At 50.5% G+C, this 15,070-nt stretch overlaps 1 protein-coding gene and 1 long non-coding RNA gene across 22 annotated transcripts in view; one reads left to right on the top strand and one right to left on the bottom strand.

Annotated features, from left to right (window-relative positions):
- Plekha6 (pleckstrin homology domain containing A6) overlaps positions 1-15,070 on the top strand; it is a 139,142-nt gene that overhangs the window by 80,198 nt on the left and 43,874 nt on the right. The window contains exon 2 of one of the 20 annotated variants that reach the window (XM_048430752.3): positions 2,670-2,767. The exons of 18 other annotated variants lie outside the window; for them this stretch is intronic. The gene's annotated coding sequence lies outside the window, so the exon portion shown is untranslated. Of the gene's footprint in view, positions 1-2,669; positions 2,768-13,208; positions 13,231-15,070 lie in introns of those variants that run through there. One more of the 20 variants, XM_085688242.2, reaches the window with a different exon arrangement.
- On the bottom strand, positions 6,319-15,070 carry LOC146894989 (uncharacterized). 2 transcript variants are annotated; one of them, XR_015001435.2, is made up of 3 exons: positions 14,518-15,070; positions 12,297-13,392; positions 6,319-10,764 (listed from the first exon to the last, which is right to left on the bottom strand). It is a non-coding gene; the product is annotated as an uncharacterized LOC146894989 (long non-coding RNA). The 2 variants fall into 2 exon arrangements; XR_015001436.2 differs by lacking the exon at positions 14,518-15,070 and adding an exon at positions 14,294-14,407 and having other exon boundaries at positions 12,297-13,258.

Raw genomic sequence — 15,070 nt, 5'->3', positions numbered from 1 at the left:
TTAACCTTTGAGCCATCTCTCCAGCCCTACTGTGTTTATTTATTTATTTTTATAGCACTACCACTAGGTCTTGAGTACTGAGGTTTTATTCTTAGTCTAAGTACCTGCATTAATAACTTCCTACTTATCTTCTGTGGTAGGACTTGAACCTGGGGCCTTTTTTATGGTAGGCTGATACTCTATTGTGGAGCTACATCCTCAGTCCTGCCACCTTCTTCCCCCACCTGCTCCTACCCCTTCTCAGTTGTGTAGCCAAAGATGACCTTGAACTTCTCATCTTCCTGCCTTTCCTATCCTGACCCCCAGTGCTGGTATGACATGCTTGCACCACCTAGTGCTGGGAATCAAACCCAGGGCCTTGTGTATGCTAGGCAAGCATTCTGACAATTGAGCTACACTTGAAGCCTCAGACTTTGGCTTTCCGAGACAAGGTCTCATTTGGTTCAGGCTGGCCTAAAACTTGCAATCTTTCTGTCTTTGCCTCCTGAGTGTTAAGATCTATTCTTCTTTTACAAAGTTTTTTGGTTAGAACATTCTGATTCTTTTTCCATGTGAATTTTGGATTTTGTCTTTTTTTTTTTTTTAAGAACTCACAGAGATTTTGCTTGGGATTGTGTTGAATCTATAGTAAAATATTGGGAGAATAGCTGTCCTAATAATATTGTCTTCTGATCTAAGAAACAACCTCTCTCTCTCTCTCTCTCTCTCTCTCTCTCTCTCTCTCTCTCTCTCTCTTTGAGACAAGGTTTCTCTGTGCAGTCCTGGCTGTCCTGGAATTCTCTCTCTAAATCACACTGACCTCAAACTCATAGAGATTTGTCTGCCTCTGCCTTCCAAATGCTGGGATTAAAGGCGTGCGTGCGCCACGACTGCCCAGAATCTCTTCTTTAGATCTTATTTAATTCCTCTCAGTAGTGTTTTATGCTCTCCAGCACATAGATTTTGGCTCTCTTGTCAAGTTTCACCTTGAGCATTTATTGAGTATTCCTCCACTATTGTGACTGGTGTTTTCACTGCTTGGTGCTACTGTGTGGAAACAGAACTAATATTCTGCCCAGAGCCCTTCAGCCTCAGTTCCACCTAAGGTACTGAGCGTCTGCCTGATCCCATAAGCTTTTAAACTGCCCTTTCAAAGCACCGGCATCTTGTTGGGTTTTAAATCTTTCCAGGAGCCACCCCAAGGCAGCCGTGAAGGTAAGGGTTGAGGCCATAGTAAGTTCTAACCCTGCACAGAACACTCGGCTCTCTGGCATGTTCTAGAGAGCAAGCGGAGCAGATGTGAATGTAACGCAGCCCCTTTAAGAGACCAGGGTGAGCTAGCCTCCAGGGCGACAGGGAAGGCATTACCAAAGATAAGATAAGGCCCCCTGGCTGCTTTAAATGAGGGTCCTGAGCCACAGTGGCTGGCCTACTGATAGGCAAACAGGAACCAAGGAGATAAGAAAAGTACCAGTTACTAAAGCTGGCTGTGGTTCCCAGTGAGTCCTGCATCTGGGGCTGTAAGGGAGAGGGGTGCCAACTGTGCCTGTGCAGCAGAGGGCACTTGTATTCTGCTAGCCTGTGGTATTTTATTTGTGCTCACGGCAAAAACAAAACAAAGCAAAAAACACCCCAAAACAATCAAACAAACAAACAAACCCTCAAGCAGGCTTTCCACAGAGGCAGGCTCTCTGCTCCAGCGGAGGTAAATGCTCCTAAGTGTACGACCATTGAATTTGTTCTCCCCAGAGCTGCTCTGCCTCCTGCCTCAGCCTCAAGGCTGAGTTAGAGACCACCTGATTTCTGCCTTAAACCAGGAAACCTTGGCAAGGACTTGCGCCCTTGCGCCCTGAGAAGCTGCCAAGCGGCAGGCGTGGAGTTGCTCATTTGCGCATATCTGCATAGATTTGCATGTGGTTGCATGTGGCCTACGTGTAGAGACTCTTTCGCTTTCGAGTTCCTTAAGTCAGTTACCTATTTTTGAAGAGAAAAGGCGGGGTTTTTGTCCCCACCCAACCCTGTCCACCTGTCACCTCCGCGACCTTAGAGTATAAAGAAGTTCTGTGCCCGCAGCCCTTTGCCTGCCGGTGGTTCACCTTCTCAGTGTTTCCCAGTTGTCCTCTCCAAACTCCTGAGTAGGGCAGAGAAATGAGGGGGAAAGGAAGAGGAGGAGGAAGAAGAACCTTTCAGCTCAGCAGCAAGTGCTCAGTTGCTTGGGGGCGCCCCAGGATTCTGTTCTTAGAACAGCTAGAGGCATCCTGGGGTCTGAGGTGGCCTTCCCTCTGCCTCTGTCCCAGGGCTATGGATGCTATGACTACTTTTGCCTGCACACCCTCCTCCAGAAATAAATAAAAATACCATCCCTCCCCCAGATCCTGGCTTCTCTATTGGCCTGCCTGGCAAATATTTCATAATGTGGGCTCATCCAATTGGGCACCGCGCCAGAGCTGAGCGCCTCAGGTTGTAGGCATGCTCCAATTAGGTGAGGAGGCCTGGGTGGGACTGGAGGCTCGCTCTCCACATGGGAGGCAGCGGCACTATGAAGGTAGACGGTGGCAAGCTAAGAGGTGCCGCTTGCTCAGGCCTAGGCAGAGGGGACAGGACAGTCCACCAGCTGGAATTTGGCGGCCCAGCACCCAAGGGGTTAAGGTCCATCAGCATGTGCGGCTGTTAATGATTGCTTTCCACAGGGACCTGCTGAGTATTAAAGGGAAACCTTTCCCTATTCCTGAGTGTGAGAGGAGGCCGAGTTAGAGGCAGCAGAGAGACTAGGGAGCACAGCGAGCTGGTGAGTAAGTGGCTGTTGGTTTGGTGTCCGTTTGTCCGTCTGTGGGCTCTGGAGCAGGCGAGGGAGCATCAGCTGCTTCTGTTCAGCCAGAGGGGGCTTTTGTCACACCAGCGGGGTCAGACTTTAGGCTCACCCCGATTTAGGAGAAGGAAGTCTTCAGAATGGCTCTCAGCTGAGGGGGAGATCCTCAGGCCTGCAGCTGCCTCTCTGGTCCCGGGGAGGAAACAATGGTTTCGCGTAGCCTCCCTGTGCACAAAGCCCAGCGACTCTTCCTTCCAGCATCCCTGTCTGAGCCATTGTCTCCAGAGAGGGGCTAGGAGCTCTGAGTAGAGCAGGCTCAGAGGGACAGGGCCGCAGCAGATGGGGACAGCGTGCTGGTAAAGATAGAGCTGGTGAGCTGTGGGAGGGAGCAGGTGCGGCGCACTGGAGGCAGAGCTGGGGATGAACTGGTCACTCATTAAAAAGACAAAGTTGTCGTTTGGGAGCAAAACTGAGATCTCAGAGGAAGAAGAGAGCAGATCTTTGGCTTTTAGGTTTGCCGTTCTCGCCCCTCAGCTTCCTTTTGGACGCGTGTCCGCTCACCCTCCGTTACAATTGTGCTCTTTGACACCTTCTGGTAATGTGACCAGGAGGATGGACAAAAGTTCTTGGCTTTATGGGCGGCAGTGGGTGCGCTGCCTGCTTAGCAGGTGTGTGTGTGTGCGTGTGTGTGTGCATGTGTGTGTGTTACTTTTATATGGTCATATGACTTTAAAAGGAATTGTCACCAAAGTTCTTCTTTGTCAACATTTCTTATGTTGACCCCCCCCCCACACACACACACACTTTGTTAAGAGCTCTTTTGTTTCCTTGTCTCTCTTGGGAGGAAAATGATTAGATGACATAATGGTTATGTTAGCCCCACCTGCCCAGGGACTGTCTGGAATAGGGCACTTGCCATGCTGGTCTTGAATGCAGATCCCACAGGGTAAGCTCAGCCCTTCCATGGCTTTGCTGCAATGCTTCCTTCTGGTGGGGCTTCCAGGAGGCAAACAGAAACCAGGACAATAAGAGGGAGGTGCTGGTCACTAGACCCAGGAGGCCAAGAGCAGAAGGAGCCAAGTTTCAGGGCAGTTGAGGCCAAGAAAGAGGGGGAAGTAGAATCTAGGGGAGGAATGGACAGATAGGCCCTGTGTGCCTTGTGTTCAGATTGCCAGCCACAAATGCAAGCAGACAGCCTTTATCTGACACTCCCAGGGGAACTTCAGGGGAACTGCTGTACCCGGTGGGGTGGATGTCACCTGTGGGCTTGGCACAAATGCTCAGAAGACCTCTGGCTTGGCTTCTGTTCTTGAGCTGTGAGCCACAGCCCTGTGTTTTTATTTTCCACTGGGCTCCAGCAGGTAGGTGTGGGCAGTTTCACCTGTTAGTCGGGTGTCCCTGACCAACGCTGTCATCCGTCTTGCCGGGGAAACGCTGGGAAGTAGCCTGGGCACTGTTCCTGGGTGTCCTCTTCTTCCTCTGAGACCATTTCCCTAGCCTGCTTGTGTTTATCCCTGGCACCTGCTTCCTATGCGCTTTGTTTTTGAGTGGATTCCAGGTTGCATCACTGGAGACTCTCTTGAGGGCTTCTGGTCTGGATGGGAGAGGGGAGGGGACAGGAGGTACATGGAAGGAAGGGAGGGAGGAAGGATCCTAAGACTGCCTGCCTAGTGATGGCTCCTCTGTCTGACTCCCTACAGGTCTTCCTTTCCCTTGGGGCCAAAGGCCTACAGGGAGCCCTTTCCTTTCTCTTTCCCCATCAACATTAGCTGGAGGCTGGCTGATCCCAGCAGGAAAAGGAGGCTGGAGTGAGGACCAGTCAGACTCCTCTGTCTCTAGATAACACCACACTTTCTTGCTCCATCTTACATCTCCCCTTCTCTTTCAATTATTAGATTCTTTTCCAAGTATGTCCCTCTGGCCCCATGCCAAAAGGGCTCTTAGTGATGATAATTTCAGAACTGTGGAGTCTTTTTTTTTTAATATTTATTATGTATACAACATTCTGCCTCCATGTATGCCTGTAGGCCAGAAGAGGGCGCCAGATCTCATTACAGATGGTTGTGAGCCACCGTGTGGTTGCTGGGAATTGAACTCAGGTCCTCTGGAAGAGCAGTAAATGCTCTTAACCACTGAGCCATCTCTCCAGCCCAGAACTGTGAAGTCTTAATGCATTGATTTAAAAGCCAATGGATCATTAAAATTCATGTAATTGAATTTTGTTTCAAGACAGGGTCTCACTATATAAAACAGGCTGGACTACAACTCACTACGTAGACTAGGCTGGCCTTGAACTCACAGAGAACCTCCTGTCCCACCTCTGCTGAGATTAAAGCTATGCCAGCTTTAATTGGATTTTGAAATACATCATTTGATTTTTTTTTTTTTTGGATAGGATTTCTGTCCCAGGCTGGCCATGAACTCCTGATCCTTGTGCCCCCCCCATCTCCCAAGTGCTGGGATTACAGGTGTGTATATCCCACTATGTATGCCCAGCCTTGGTTTTTAATTTTTAACTTTCTATTGTAGTTGGAGGCAAATTTTCCATTTTTGTTCATATAGTTCAGGACTGTAACAGGCCTTGTATTTCTGAGGATTCTGAGCACATATCCATTGGTAGAAGGATAAAGTAGTTTTGGAGTTGTCTCATATAATCCAAAACTGTTAGTGGCTTAGAAGTTCTACTGTGATGAAATGATCCATGACTGTTCTATCTAGTATTGCAATCTCCATGGCTACTGAGTCTCAGTGAAATGTGGCTAGTCTGAGGCACTGAAATTTTAATGTTTGTAAAACTTAATGAAAATCTGAGTATGACTAGTGCCCCTCAGACAGGATGTTAAAGATGTGGGATGCTGTAGTAACTGTCTTCCTGATGGTACAGATGTGGGATGCCATAGTAACTGTCTTCCTGATGGTACAGATGTGGGATGCTGTAGTAACTGTCTTCCTGATGGTACAGATGTGGGATGCCATAGTAACTGTCTTCCTGATGGTACAGATGTGGGATGCTATAGTAACTGTCTTCCTGATGGTACAGATGTGGGATGCTGTGGTAACTGTCTTCCTGATGGTGCATATGTGGGATGCAGATGTGGGATGCAGATGTGGGATGCCATGGTAACTGTCTTCCTGATGGTACAGATGTGGGATGCTGTAATAACTGTCTTCCTGATGGTACAGATGTGGGATGCCGTAGTAACTGTCTTCCTGATGGTACAGATGTGGGATGCTGTGGTAACTGTCTTCCTGATGGTACAGATGTGGGATGCTGTAGTAACTGTCTTCCTGATGGTACAGATGTGGGATGCTGTAGTAACTGTCTTCCTGATGGTACAGATGTGGGATGTCATAGTAACTGTCTTCCTGATGGTACAGATGTGGGATGGTGTGGTAACTGTCTTCCTGATGGTACAGATGTGGGATGGTGTGGTAACTGTTTTCCTGATGGTACAGATGTGGGATGCTGTAGCAAGTTTTCTTGTTGAACTATCATTGGATCACCAGACCCCAAATATTGACACAGAGACTTATTAATTATGAAAGCTCGGCCTATAGCTTAGGCTTGTTCCTAACTAATTCTTAAAACTTAAATTAACATCCATTTATGTCCTGCCACATGGCTTGTGGCCATTACCTCTCCTCCTGCATGTCCTGCTTCCTCTGTGTCTGGCTGGCCACCCATTTCCTCCCATATTCCTCTCTGCCTGGAAGTCCTGCCCATACCTATGCCTAGCTATTGGCCATTCAGCTTTTTATTACACCAATCACAGCAACACATCTTCACAGAGTGTACAAATATCTCACAACAGGATGCTGTAGTGACCATCAGCCCAGATGGTACAGATGTGGGTGCTACTTCTTTTAGTTATGATTGTCTCACCAGACACTAACCAAGCAGCTGCTATGATCTTATTTAATCTTCCCAGCAGGCCTGGTATTGCTCTGTGTCACAGAACGAAAACTGAAACCCAGAGATGCAGAGTGGGTTAGTCACTTTGAAGTCACATGAGTGTTGCTTGACCCACAGGGGCCCTAAATACAGACGTGCTGGCTGGTTCCAGGAGTGACCCGTGTTCTGGCTCTTACTGGAGCGTCCTCACACCAGTGACTCACAAAGGTGCCCTTGGCAAGCTGTCAAGGAGCATAGGAAGTACCAAACCCCGCCCCCTTTGCAGAAAGAGGCAGTCAGAACTTCCCACCACCCACCTGCATGCCACCGTACCCTGTCACTCCCAGTCCCCGACTGCAGCTCTTCAGAGAAGTCTCACAGACTGGCTGGCAAGGGGCAATGCCAGCCACAACCTCACCATCCTCCCACCTGCCTTGGCAGCTCGGCCTCGTGCACCATCGTGTAGGAGGCTCCTCGCTCTAGGAGCAGCTGTGTAGGCTCCTGCCTGCTCGTTCTAGGAGATGTATGACTGCGCAGTCTTCCCCTAGATGGAGTCTCAGCTTTGTGACCAGTCAGAGCCTGCTGGCCAAGGGAAGGAGCAAGAAACAGGTGGGATGTGGAGCAATCCTGACACCCTTCAGCATCCCGGGAGAGCCACCTGGGCCCCTGTCCCGTGACCCCACCAAACACTTGTTCACCTCTGTGCAGGAGGTGAGGATTGGGCACAGGCCTAAAGACTCAGGCAGTTAGGGTTGTTCTAACTTATCCTTGCACCCGGGCATCATCACCCCAACCCACGTCATGTGTCCTCTCCAGACCTGTAGCTGACAAAAGGGATTGTGGACTTTGTTGCTGTATTCTCAGAGCCTTGTGAAACCAGAACTGTGTGGCTTCTCATCCTGGGGAGTGAGGAATGCAGGGAGGTTGAGAGTAGGCCTAGGCCATCCCAAGGAGACTGCTGGCTTGCCGCTCGCTGTGGCCAGAACAATAAACCTTATCCTCCTGACTCTGCCCTAGGCCTGGCCTGCCTCAGTCCAGGGTAGGACCAGACAGCAGGAAGCTTCATTTTCTTTGTTCCACACCCCACTCACAGCCGTGCAGCCTGCATTTCCTCTGCTGTCTGGTCTGGTGGAAGTTGGAGCCATCTGTGGAACGAGGCATCACTCGCTACTGCTGTTTTATTGTAAAAATGAGGAGACAGGCATCGAACAGCTTGACAGCTTCAAATTGCTGGATGGGGAACAAGAAGGCATGGGATACTTCTGAGGTTGTCGGTCTGGCTGGTTACAGTCCAAACACTCCCTGTAAAATTCTCTCTATGGGGCAGGCTGGGTGGGGCTACTGAGCCCTGTGGGACACCAGAACCAGATCTGCTGAGTTAGGAATGAAGAGTTATGGTTTGGGTGACCTTCAGTTGACACGGAAGCAGATGTACTGCCCTCAGCCTCTGAAGGCCAAGAGTTTGGGATTCAACCCAGAGGGAAGGGGAGAAGCCTAATTAATTATCGCTCTGTCCCTTCACCCCTGGGAATCTTGCTGACTGTTGGGAAAAGGCACCCTGGAGGCCAGGAAAAAGAATGGGGAGATAGGAAGAGAGGGAAGGGAAGGGAAGAAGCTGGGATGAGGGTGGTTGGGGACTGAACCGGCCTTGCCTTGCTAGTGTCTGGCTTGGCTCCTCAGGAAGGCCGGGGTGGGGGTGGGAGAAAGTAGGGACTTGGGTTGCAGGTAACTTTCTTCCCTCTCCATTTTTCTCCTTGTCTCAAAAGGAACCACAACACAGTGTGGGGACGGTGAGAGCAGGCTCACTCTGCTTCTCTAGCCTGGGCTGGGTTAAGGGGACATGTCCTGTTTGTTCTATGCCGAGGGCTCCTGGGCCTCAGGACTGACTGTAGTTCTCACCCACTAGACAGGTCACCCGTGTGTGAGCACTTAGAGTCAGACGCCTCCACGCCTGGAACACTGCACAACATCATTGGCCAGAGAGGATGCTGGCTTGGTGCTGTGGCAGGACCTGGGGCCAGGAGAGGTCGCCAGGTCCTGGGCACTGGCCAGAGAAGCTAGCTTGACCCCAGAGAGGTGTGACAAACAGTGCTTCCCCTGCTAACAGGAAGGAGTTACACTGAACATCTGCCTAGGTCACAGCCATCTTTCAAAAGATAGCTAGAATCCCACAAAGTGAAATAATTAATTTCAAGACAATGTAACTTGAGGTGTATAGGGTAGGAGAGTTGCATGAGTTTGCCTGTATAATTTCTTTCTGCCCTAACTGAAGAGTATATTCTGTTTTGTGCCCTGGGCTGCCCCCATTCCTATGGTAGGAATAAGCTGACCATGCCACAAGACAGGAAGGAGGGTGGTTGCATGGGCTGGGAGGGAGCACACCCAGGGCCCTGACTTGTGCTTCCCCAGTGTGCACCCTCCTCATAACTGAGTCAACTCCCTTTCCTAAGGTAGGGACTGAGCCCAGTGAATCTCTCTGGCATCCCCTCCCTACTCTGGCCACCACAGCTGGGGAAGGTGCTACTGAGCACTCAGGGTAGACAGACTAGACAGGATGGGCAGGAGAAGGTCCTCTGGACACTCTGTTGAGGGTCGTAGCACGTTAGGGTGTTCCACACTTGATTGGGAGGGCATTCATACCATATTGGAAATAACAGTAGCATCAAAAGCAGGGATGGAGCAGGGGCTGAGAAGAAAGGAGGAAAAAGTGAAAGCCAGCAAGAGGAGACAGCTGGAAGCTGTTCCTAGCACCTTGGAACTAATATTTTGCTCCACAGGTGGAGAGGGGAGAAAAGAAAAGGGGTTCTTTTCACCTGGAAACCCCCAGAGGTGCTACCTGGGCCCTGATCCCTCCCCTGGTTTCTTTTTGATGCAGCAGCTATAGGTAGGGCAGGGGCTGCTGTGGGGAGCAGTTGGCTAGGACAGTGTTTTCTCCCAGGACAGCCAGGGAGCTTCAGGAATCCAGCAATCTAGAGAGCTGGAAATGTAAACTGAGCTGGTTTTTAATTGGGACAGAATGCTGGGGCAGATAAGGCTCTTTGACAATAATGATGAGACCCAGACAGGGAAACAGGGCGAGAGCCAAGCTTCCTTTTGTTGGCTGCAGAGCCCTCCCTGCCATCAATCCCTGCTGGAATTTGCTGGCTGGGAGAAAGAAGGAATTGGGAGGGCTGGTCTCCTGCCCCTCCCCGGCTCGCCTCCCCACCTTTGAACTTCAGTGCTGGTGATGGGCATTCTGAGTGTGGGGAAGCATGGCTGAAGCTGATTCTGTCAGCAGATTCTCAGGGTCTATGGAAATGAAGCTCCTTGGTACAGTGGGGAATATGGAGTAGAGTGTATTCCTTAGGTTTTCAGTATTTGCCACAGTAGGAGTCAGTAGGGACATTTACCCGGGAGTGGTGTGTGTGTGTGTGTGTGTGTGTGTGTGTGTGTGTGTGTGTGTGTGCTCGTCTGCATGCTTGTGTGCATGTATGCTTGCTCAGGGCAATGAAGGCTCCGATTTTAACTGTATGGTGCCAGGTGCACACCACAGAGAAACTGAGGCTGTCTTGAGCCACAGAATTGTTCTAGTGAGGTGGAGGGTGTATGTCTTGGTACTTGTGGAATGCCTGCCCCCACCCCATCCTGAGTACTGTTCTCTCGTCTGTCTTTGGTTTTCCCATACACACTCTCACACCCAGCTATTTCTGGACCGTTTTCAAGGGAATGTTTGTAGCCGTCCTGTGCTGTGCATGAAACATTTTACATTACAAGTGTGTCGGGGTTAAGTCATGGAATTAGAAGAGGCCTCGTTTCCACATGAGCAAACTAAGGGCTGAAGAGGTGAGGCCGCGCTGCAGACTCTGCGTGTCCTGCAGTGAAGGCTGGCTTGCCTAGGTCCCTTTCCACGGATGGCACTCCCAAGTGAGCCACCTCCTAGGTCCAGTAGAGAAGTGACCACCTCTTGGGCAACTCTGGAAATCAAGGATGCTCTTTCTTCTGCCACAAAGTCTTTTCTTCCCGAGTTTCTCACTTTTGGGGGAGTGGAATTTGAAAGGTCACCTTAGCCATCTGCCCTTGAGAGGGGAAAGCTTTTCTGACATCCCTAAAGGAAGTAAAGACAAGAAAGAAAATGGTTTCATTTTAAAACATCCTATACCTGGTAACTTTTTCCTCTTGCCTTATTTAAAATGAGAAGCTGTCATCCTATGCAGGATAACTGGTGAGAAACATCAGCCAAGCCCTCTGAGTTCTGACCTAACCCCAAGGATGTGGGGGCTCTCAGTGCACCGGAGTCTGTGCCCTCCGTCCCCACTCCCTGTGATGTCTGCACGTGGTACCGGAGAAGTAATTAAACTTGAGCAAAGGCTGTGGGAGGCCCCTGAGCTCAGCTTGAAGAGAAGGGGGATATTTTTGCCTCCTAGAGGAAGAAAACTCATTTTCCCAATGCACCCCACCCCCTCTTCCTCCTGTTCAGATGAGCTTAATTTTCTTCTCCTCTTAATGAAGATGGATGAAAGCCAAGCTATATATTCAGGGGGAGCCAGTCAGGGAAGCTGAGTGAGGGGGCGAAGGGACAGAAACAGAGCTTCCCTCCCAGAGAGGAAGTAATTAATTGTGAGAGAGAGCTAAGACAGGGGAGCCCTTGGTAATAGAATATCAATCTTCAAATGCAGGTGGCTAAAAATGACACCAGAGCATGGAGTCTCTTTTATCTGTTCATTTTTTACATTAAAAAAAAACTTTTTTGAGTACCCATGGTGAACAGACAGGGAACTCAAGAAGCAACTGGAGACAGGGTCAAGCCCAGACCTAAAGCCTCCTGTCACCAAGATAAATCACTGACCAAAGCCCCACTAAATGACTGAATGTATTGACCTTTTGGATTTTGGATTAGCCATTTAATATCAACATAATATTATATGTTAGCCATATAATATATATTATTATATATTATATATAATATAATATATTATATTAATATAATAATATATATTAGCCATAAATATCAACAGCTGTGACCCCAGTTGCACCTGGCCAACTCATCTCTTCACGGGTTAAATAATAATGCTGTCCATTTATTTTTTTCTGTTTGCTCATCTCATTGTTCCCCTGACCTCAGTCCAAACAATTAGATCAGTCCTGCTCTTTGAGTGTCTGCTGTGATATCACAGAGTTGCCATAACAACAGACTATGATGTCAACAGAATGCCCGGTGCTGCAAAAAAGAAGCGCCTTGGTCAGAAAGGAATCTGTCGTGTGATGTAGAAGCACAGAGTAGGCAGAGGGGCATCTTGGCTCTCTAAGATGTCATTGAGCCTGGGTCCTCCTTTGCTGGACTCCTTTACAGACCTCCAACGCACTGACGAGGATTGATAAGAGAGTAAGCTTGTCTGGAAGTGGGGGGGATAAGGAGGTGACCTTGCAGCCCAAGAATCCCAAAGCAAGAGGACAGTGTGAGAGGGATTTGACTAGCCTTGACCTATTCGGGGGGAATTAACATCCATGCAAAACCTCCTCATGCGAGCAGATCTGACAGTTACCAGCTGGAATTTATCATCCGGCATCTGGGAAGATTTGCAGCAATAGATACACAATGACCCCCCCTCAAGCCCCGATCCCTGCCCTCTTCCTCACCAGCCTTGGGAGAAAGGTTTCCTTCCACTTCTGAGTAAAGAAGCTGATCTTGGCCGTCAGCTGGGGCTCCACAGACACCCTGCCCATCCCACCCAGGCTGCATCTGTCCGGCTTCTCACCAGCCGGGCCGGCACCCTCAGCGGGCAAGCAGCTGAAGAGGGGAGTGTGTCAGGCCGGATGCAGAGCTGCTTCGTGTATCGTGCTCCTGTCCGTACAGACGAAAGCCGGGCAGGCTGAGAGGAGGGAACGGAGCCTTCTTCAATTCTCCTCAGCCTCTCAGCAACAGCAACAATAACAGCCAATGAACCTGAAGCTTCCTTTTAACCCTCAGAAGGACTTGGAAGGTCTCTGAGACGCAAGTTGGTTTGCAGCCCCAGAGCTGTCTGGGCTCGGAACTGGAGAGGCTGGAGCACCGTCTCCCTGCAGGTCGGGCTGGCATGAGTTTCCGTGCAGATGGGAATGCAGCCCATGCTCCTCCGCCTGCCCAGCTGCTCGGTGTCCTTAGCTCAGTGAGGTCGGACTACCTGGAAGCTGTACACCTGCTCCGTGCAAGCCTCTCTCCATTACTGCGTTTCTTTCTTGGGAACCTGAATTGGGAGGAGGTCCCCTCTTCTTCAATTATTCTGCCTCTGGCCCTCTAACTGTAGCATCGTAGGCGAATGCTAGGAAGCCACAGGCCCCCTAGGGCACCTGGGCTACCCCTCCCGTTGCCCACAGAAAGCCCTGTCCCTGTTCTCCAGAGCCAGGAGAAAGGGCAACCCATGGAACCGGCCCCAGCTCACCCCGTGTCTCTGCCACAGCGTTAAGAGTTGGAACCAAGGACTTCCTTCTCAGAGGGATGGTAGCAGCAGGGTGGCTGGTGGCTTCTCTGAGGCTGAACTGGGGACCGAGCTTCCAAAAAGATGTTGAAGTTTCGGGCTGATCGACGGGTCAGGTAGGGATTTTCTCTGTGGACCACGAACCTAGCGAAATCAGAGCCAGTGGAGTTGGTTCGCTCATCCTGTTTGAATTTAGGGCTCGGCGGTAAGGGGTCTGCTGGAGATGACCATGACCCGAGAGGATAGTAGTTAGGTCAGTGACTACTGCATTGCAGTGCCTGTAGAGGGAAAGCTATTTTGAAATTGTTAGCAGCGGGTGGAAAGAGGGCATTGTTTGTAGGATTGCTGGGTAGGAGGCTCAGGGCAGGAAGAGGTGTGCCATGCCCTGGAAAACTGAGCTGGGCAACCGCGGACTCCTTCTGTGTGTGGCTGTCTGAACTACTGCCTGCAGGGTGCTCCCAGGAACACAGAACAGAAGGAGCTTGGAGGGCTAGGGTGGGTGGGAAGCACGTAGGCATTCCATACATAGAGCAGAGCAGAGAATTTGACATTTTAAGGACCTTCATTGTCCCAGATTGCTGCCCTCAGAGCCAAAACCAGAGGATGAGGGTAACAGGCAGGTGCTCTTACTTGCAAAGATTCCCTGTGATCAAATCGAGGGAGCATCCTTGTAAGATTCAGGAAGGAGGAGGGACCATAGCAGGAACTAGAGGGTGGTTACCAATGTGCTAAGCTTAAACTCAGGCCTGGATGCTGGTCAGATTTTAGATCCAGCTCAAGCTACAAACTCCAGGTATCCTAAGAGGCTGGAGCCACCGCCTGCATACCTGGCTTTAATATGAACAGCACTGGTTGGCATAGACGAAAACACCCTTTGATATTACCTTCCAGCTGACATCCTGAAGGCTGGGGTAGAGCCTGGAGTAGCGGGAGGGGGTGGAAGGGACCAAACTGGGCACACTCTGCTCAGGCGTTGGCTGGGCTGAGGTCGGTTGAGCCGAGTACCAGCTCTTTGCTGTGGGTGTGCTTAAGTGCCCTTAGCAGTCTCTGTTTCCATGCCTGTTCTCATGGTTAACTGGGGCCTGGGCTGGGCTCTCCAGGTATTTCTGAAGAGGTGTCAGGGAGGGGGGCCCTGTGGGCTAGACACTGCCACATTCTCGCCAAGTGGTCCCCACTTACCAAAGCCATTGCTCCCTGCTGCTTTCCTTCCGCATGTTCCCTGAGAGCTCACCCAGGAGCTGACTTGACATCCTATCAGCCAGAGGCACCTTCTCCTGCTGCTCCCGTCTGCCTCGTTCCCAATTGGCTCCCCCAGCTTCCTGGCAGGCTCTCTGCACAACACCCAACCCCACTCTTGGCAATAGCAGCCCTTAATTAGGTACAAGTGTTAGGCCAGCACTGACCTTGCTGTTTGACAGATCCTGGGGGTTCTGCAATGCCCAGCAGCCTCTCAACAGGAGACTATGATCTCCGAGTGTGGTTGAGTCCCGGCCCAAAGCTCCATCATGGAGTTTCTCAATTTCAGGATACATTTGAAGAAAGAGACTGGAGCTTAGAGCAGGAGGGAGTCCAAGGTCACAAGGGAGTTCCTCCAGCAAATTATGAGCAAGCGTTTTCTGTGTGGAGCGCTCTGGCAGGCGCTGTCCCTGGGAAGGAAGCTGCTGCATGAGATCTCGACTGTGTCAAACCCAGGCTTGGAAAGCCCCAACTCACCCTGCCTCCTGTCCCCAAGGTGGTCACTGAATGCATGGAGTCTAGCTTTCTGACAGCCTGAGCTCTCCAGCAGGTGGTTAACAGTAACCAGGGAGAGGTGACTAGGCTTCAGTCTCTCCCTGACTCCACCCACCTGCATCTTCCTGACCCTGCAGGGGAACAGAGCCACAGCTCCTTCCATGGCCTGCCATCCTTTGGGTTGTGACTCCCAGCTGATGGCCGCTCTCTCTCCTCTTTTTCCTC

Source organism: Myodes glareolus, chromosome 5 (assembly GCF_982192425.1).
Source record: "Myodes glareolus chromosome 5, mMyoGla1.1, whole genome shotgun sequence".
Classification (NCBI taxonomy): Eukaryota; Metazoa; Chordata; class Mammalia; order Rodentia; family Cricetidae; genus Myodes; species Myodes glareolus.
The sequence above is the reverse complement of the archived record's forward strand: the minus strand, read 5'-3'. Positions and strand labels throughout refer to the sequence as shown.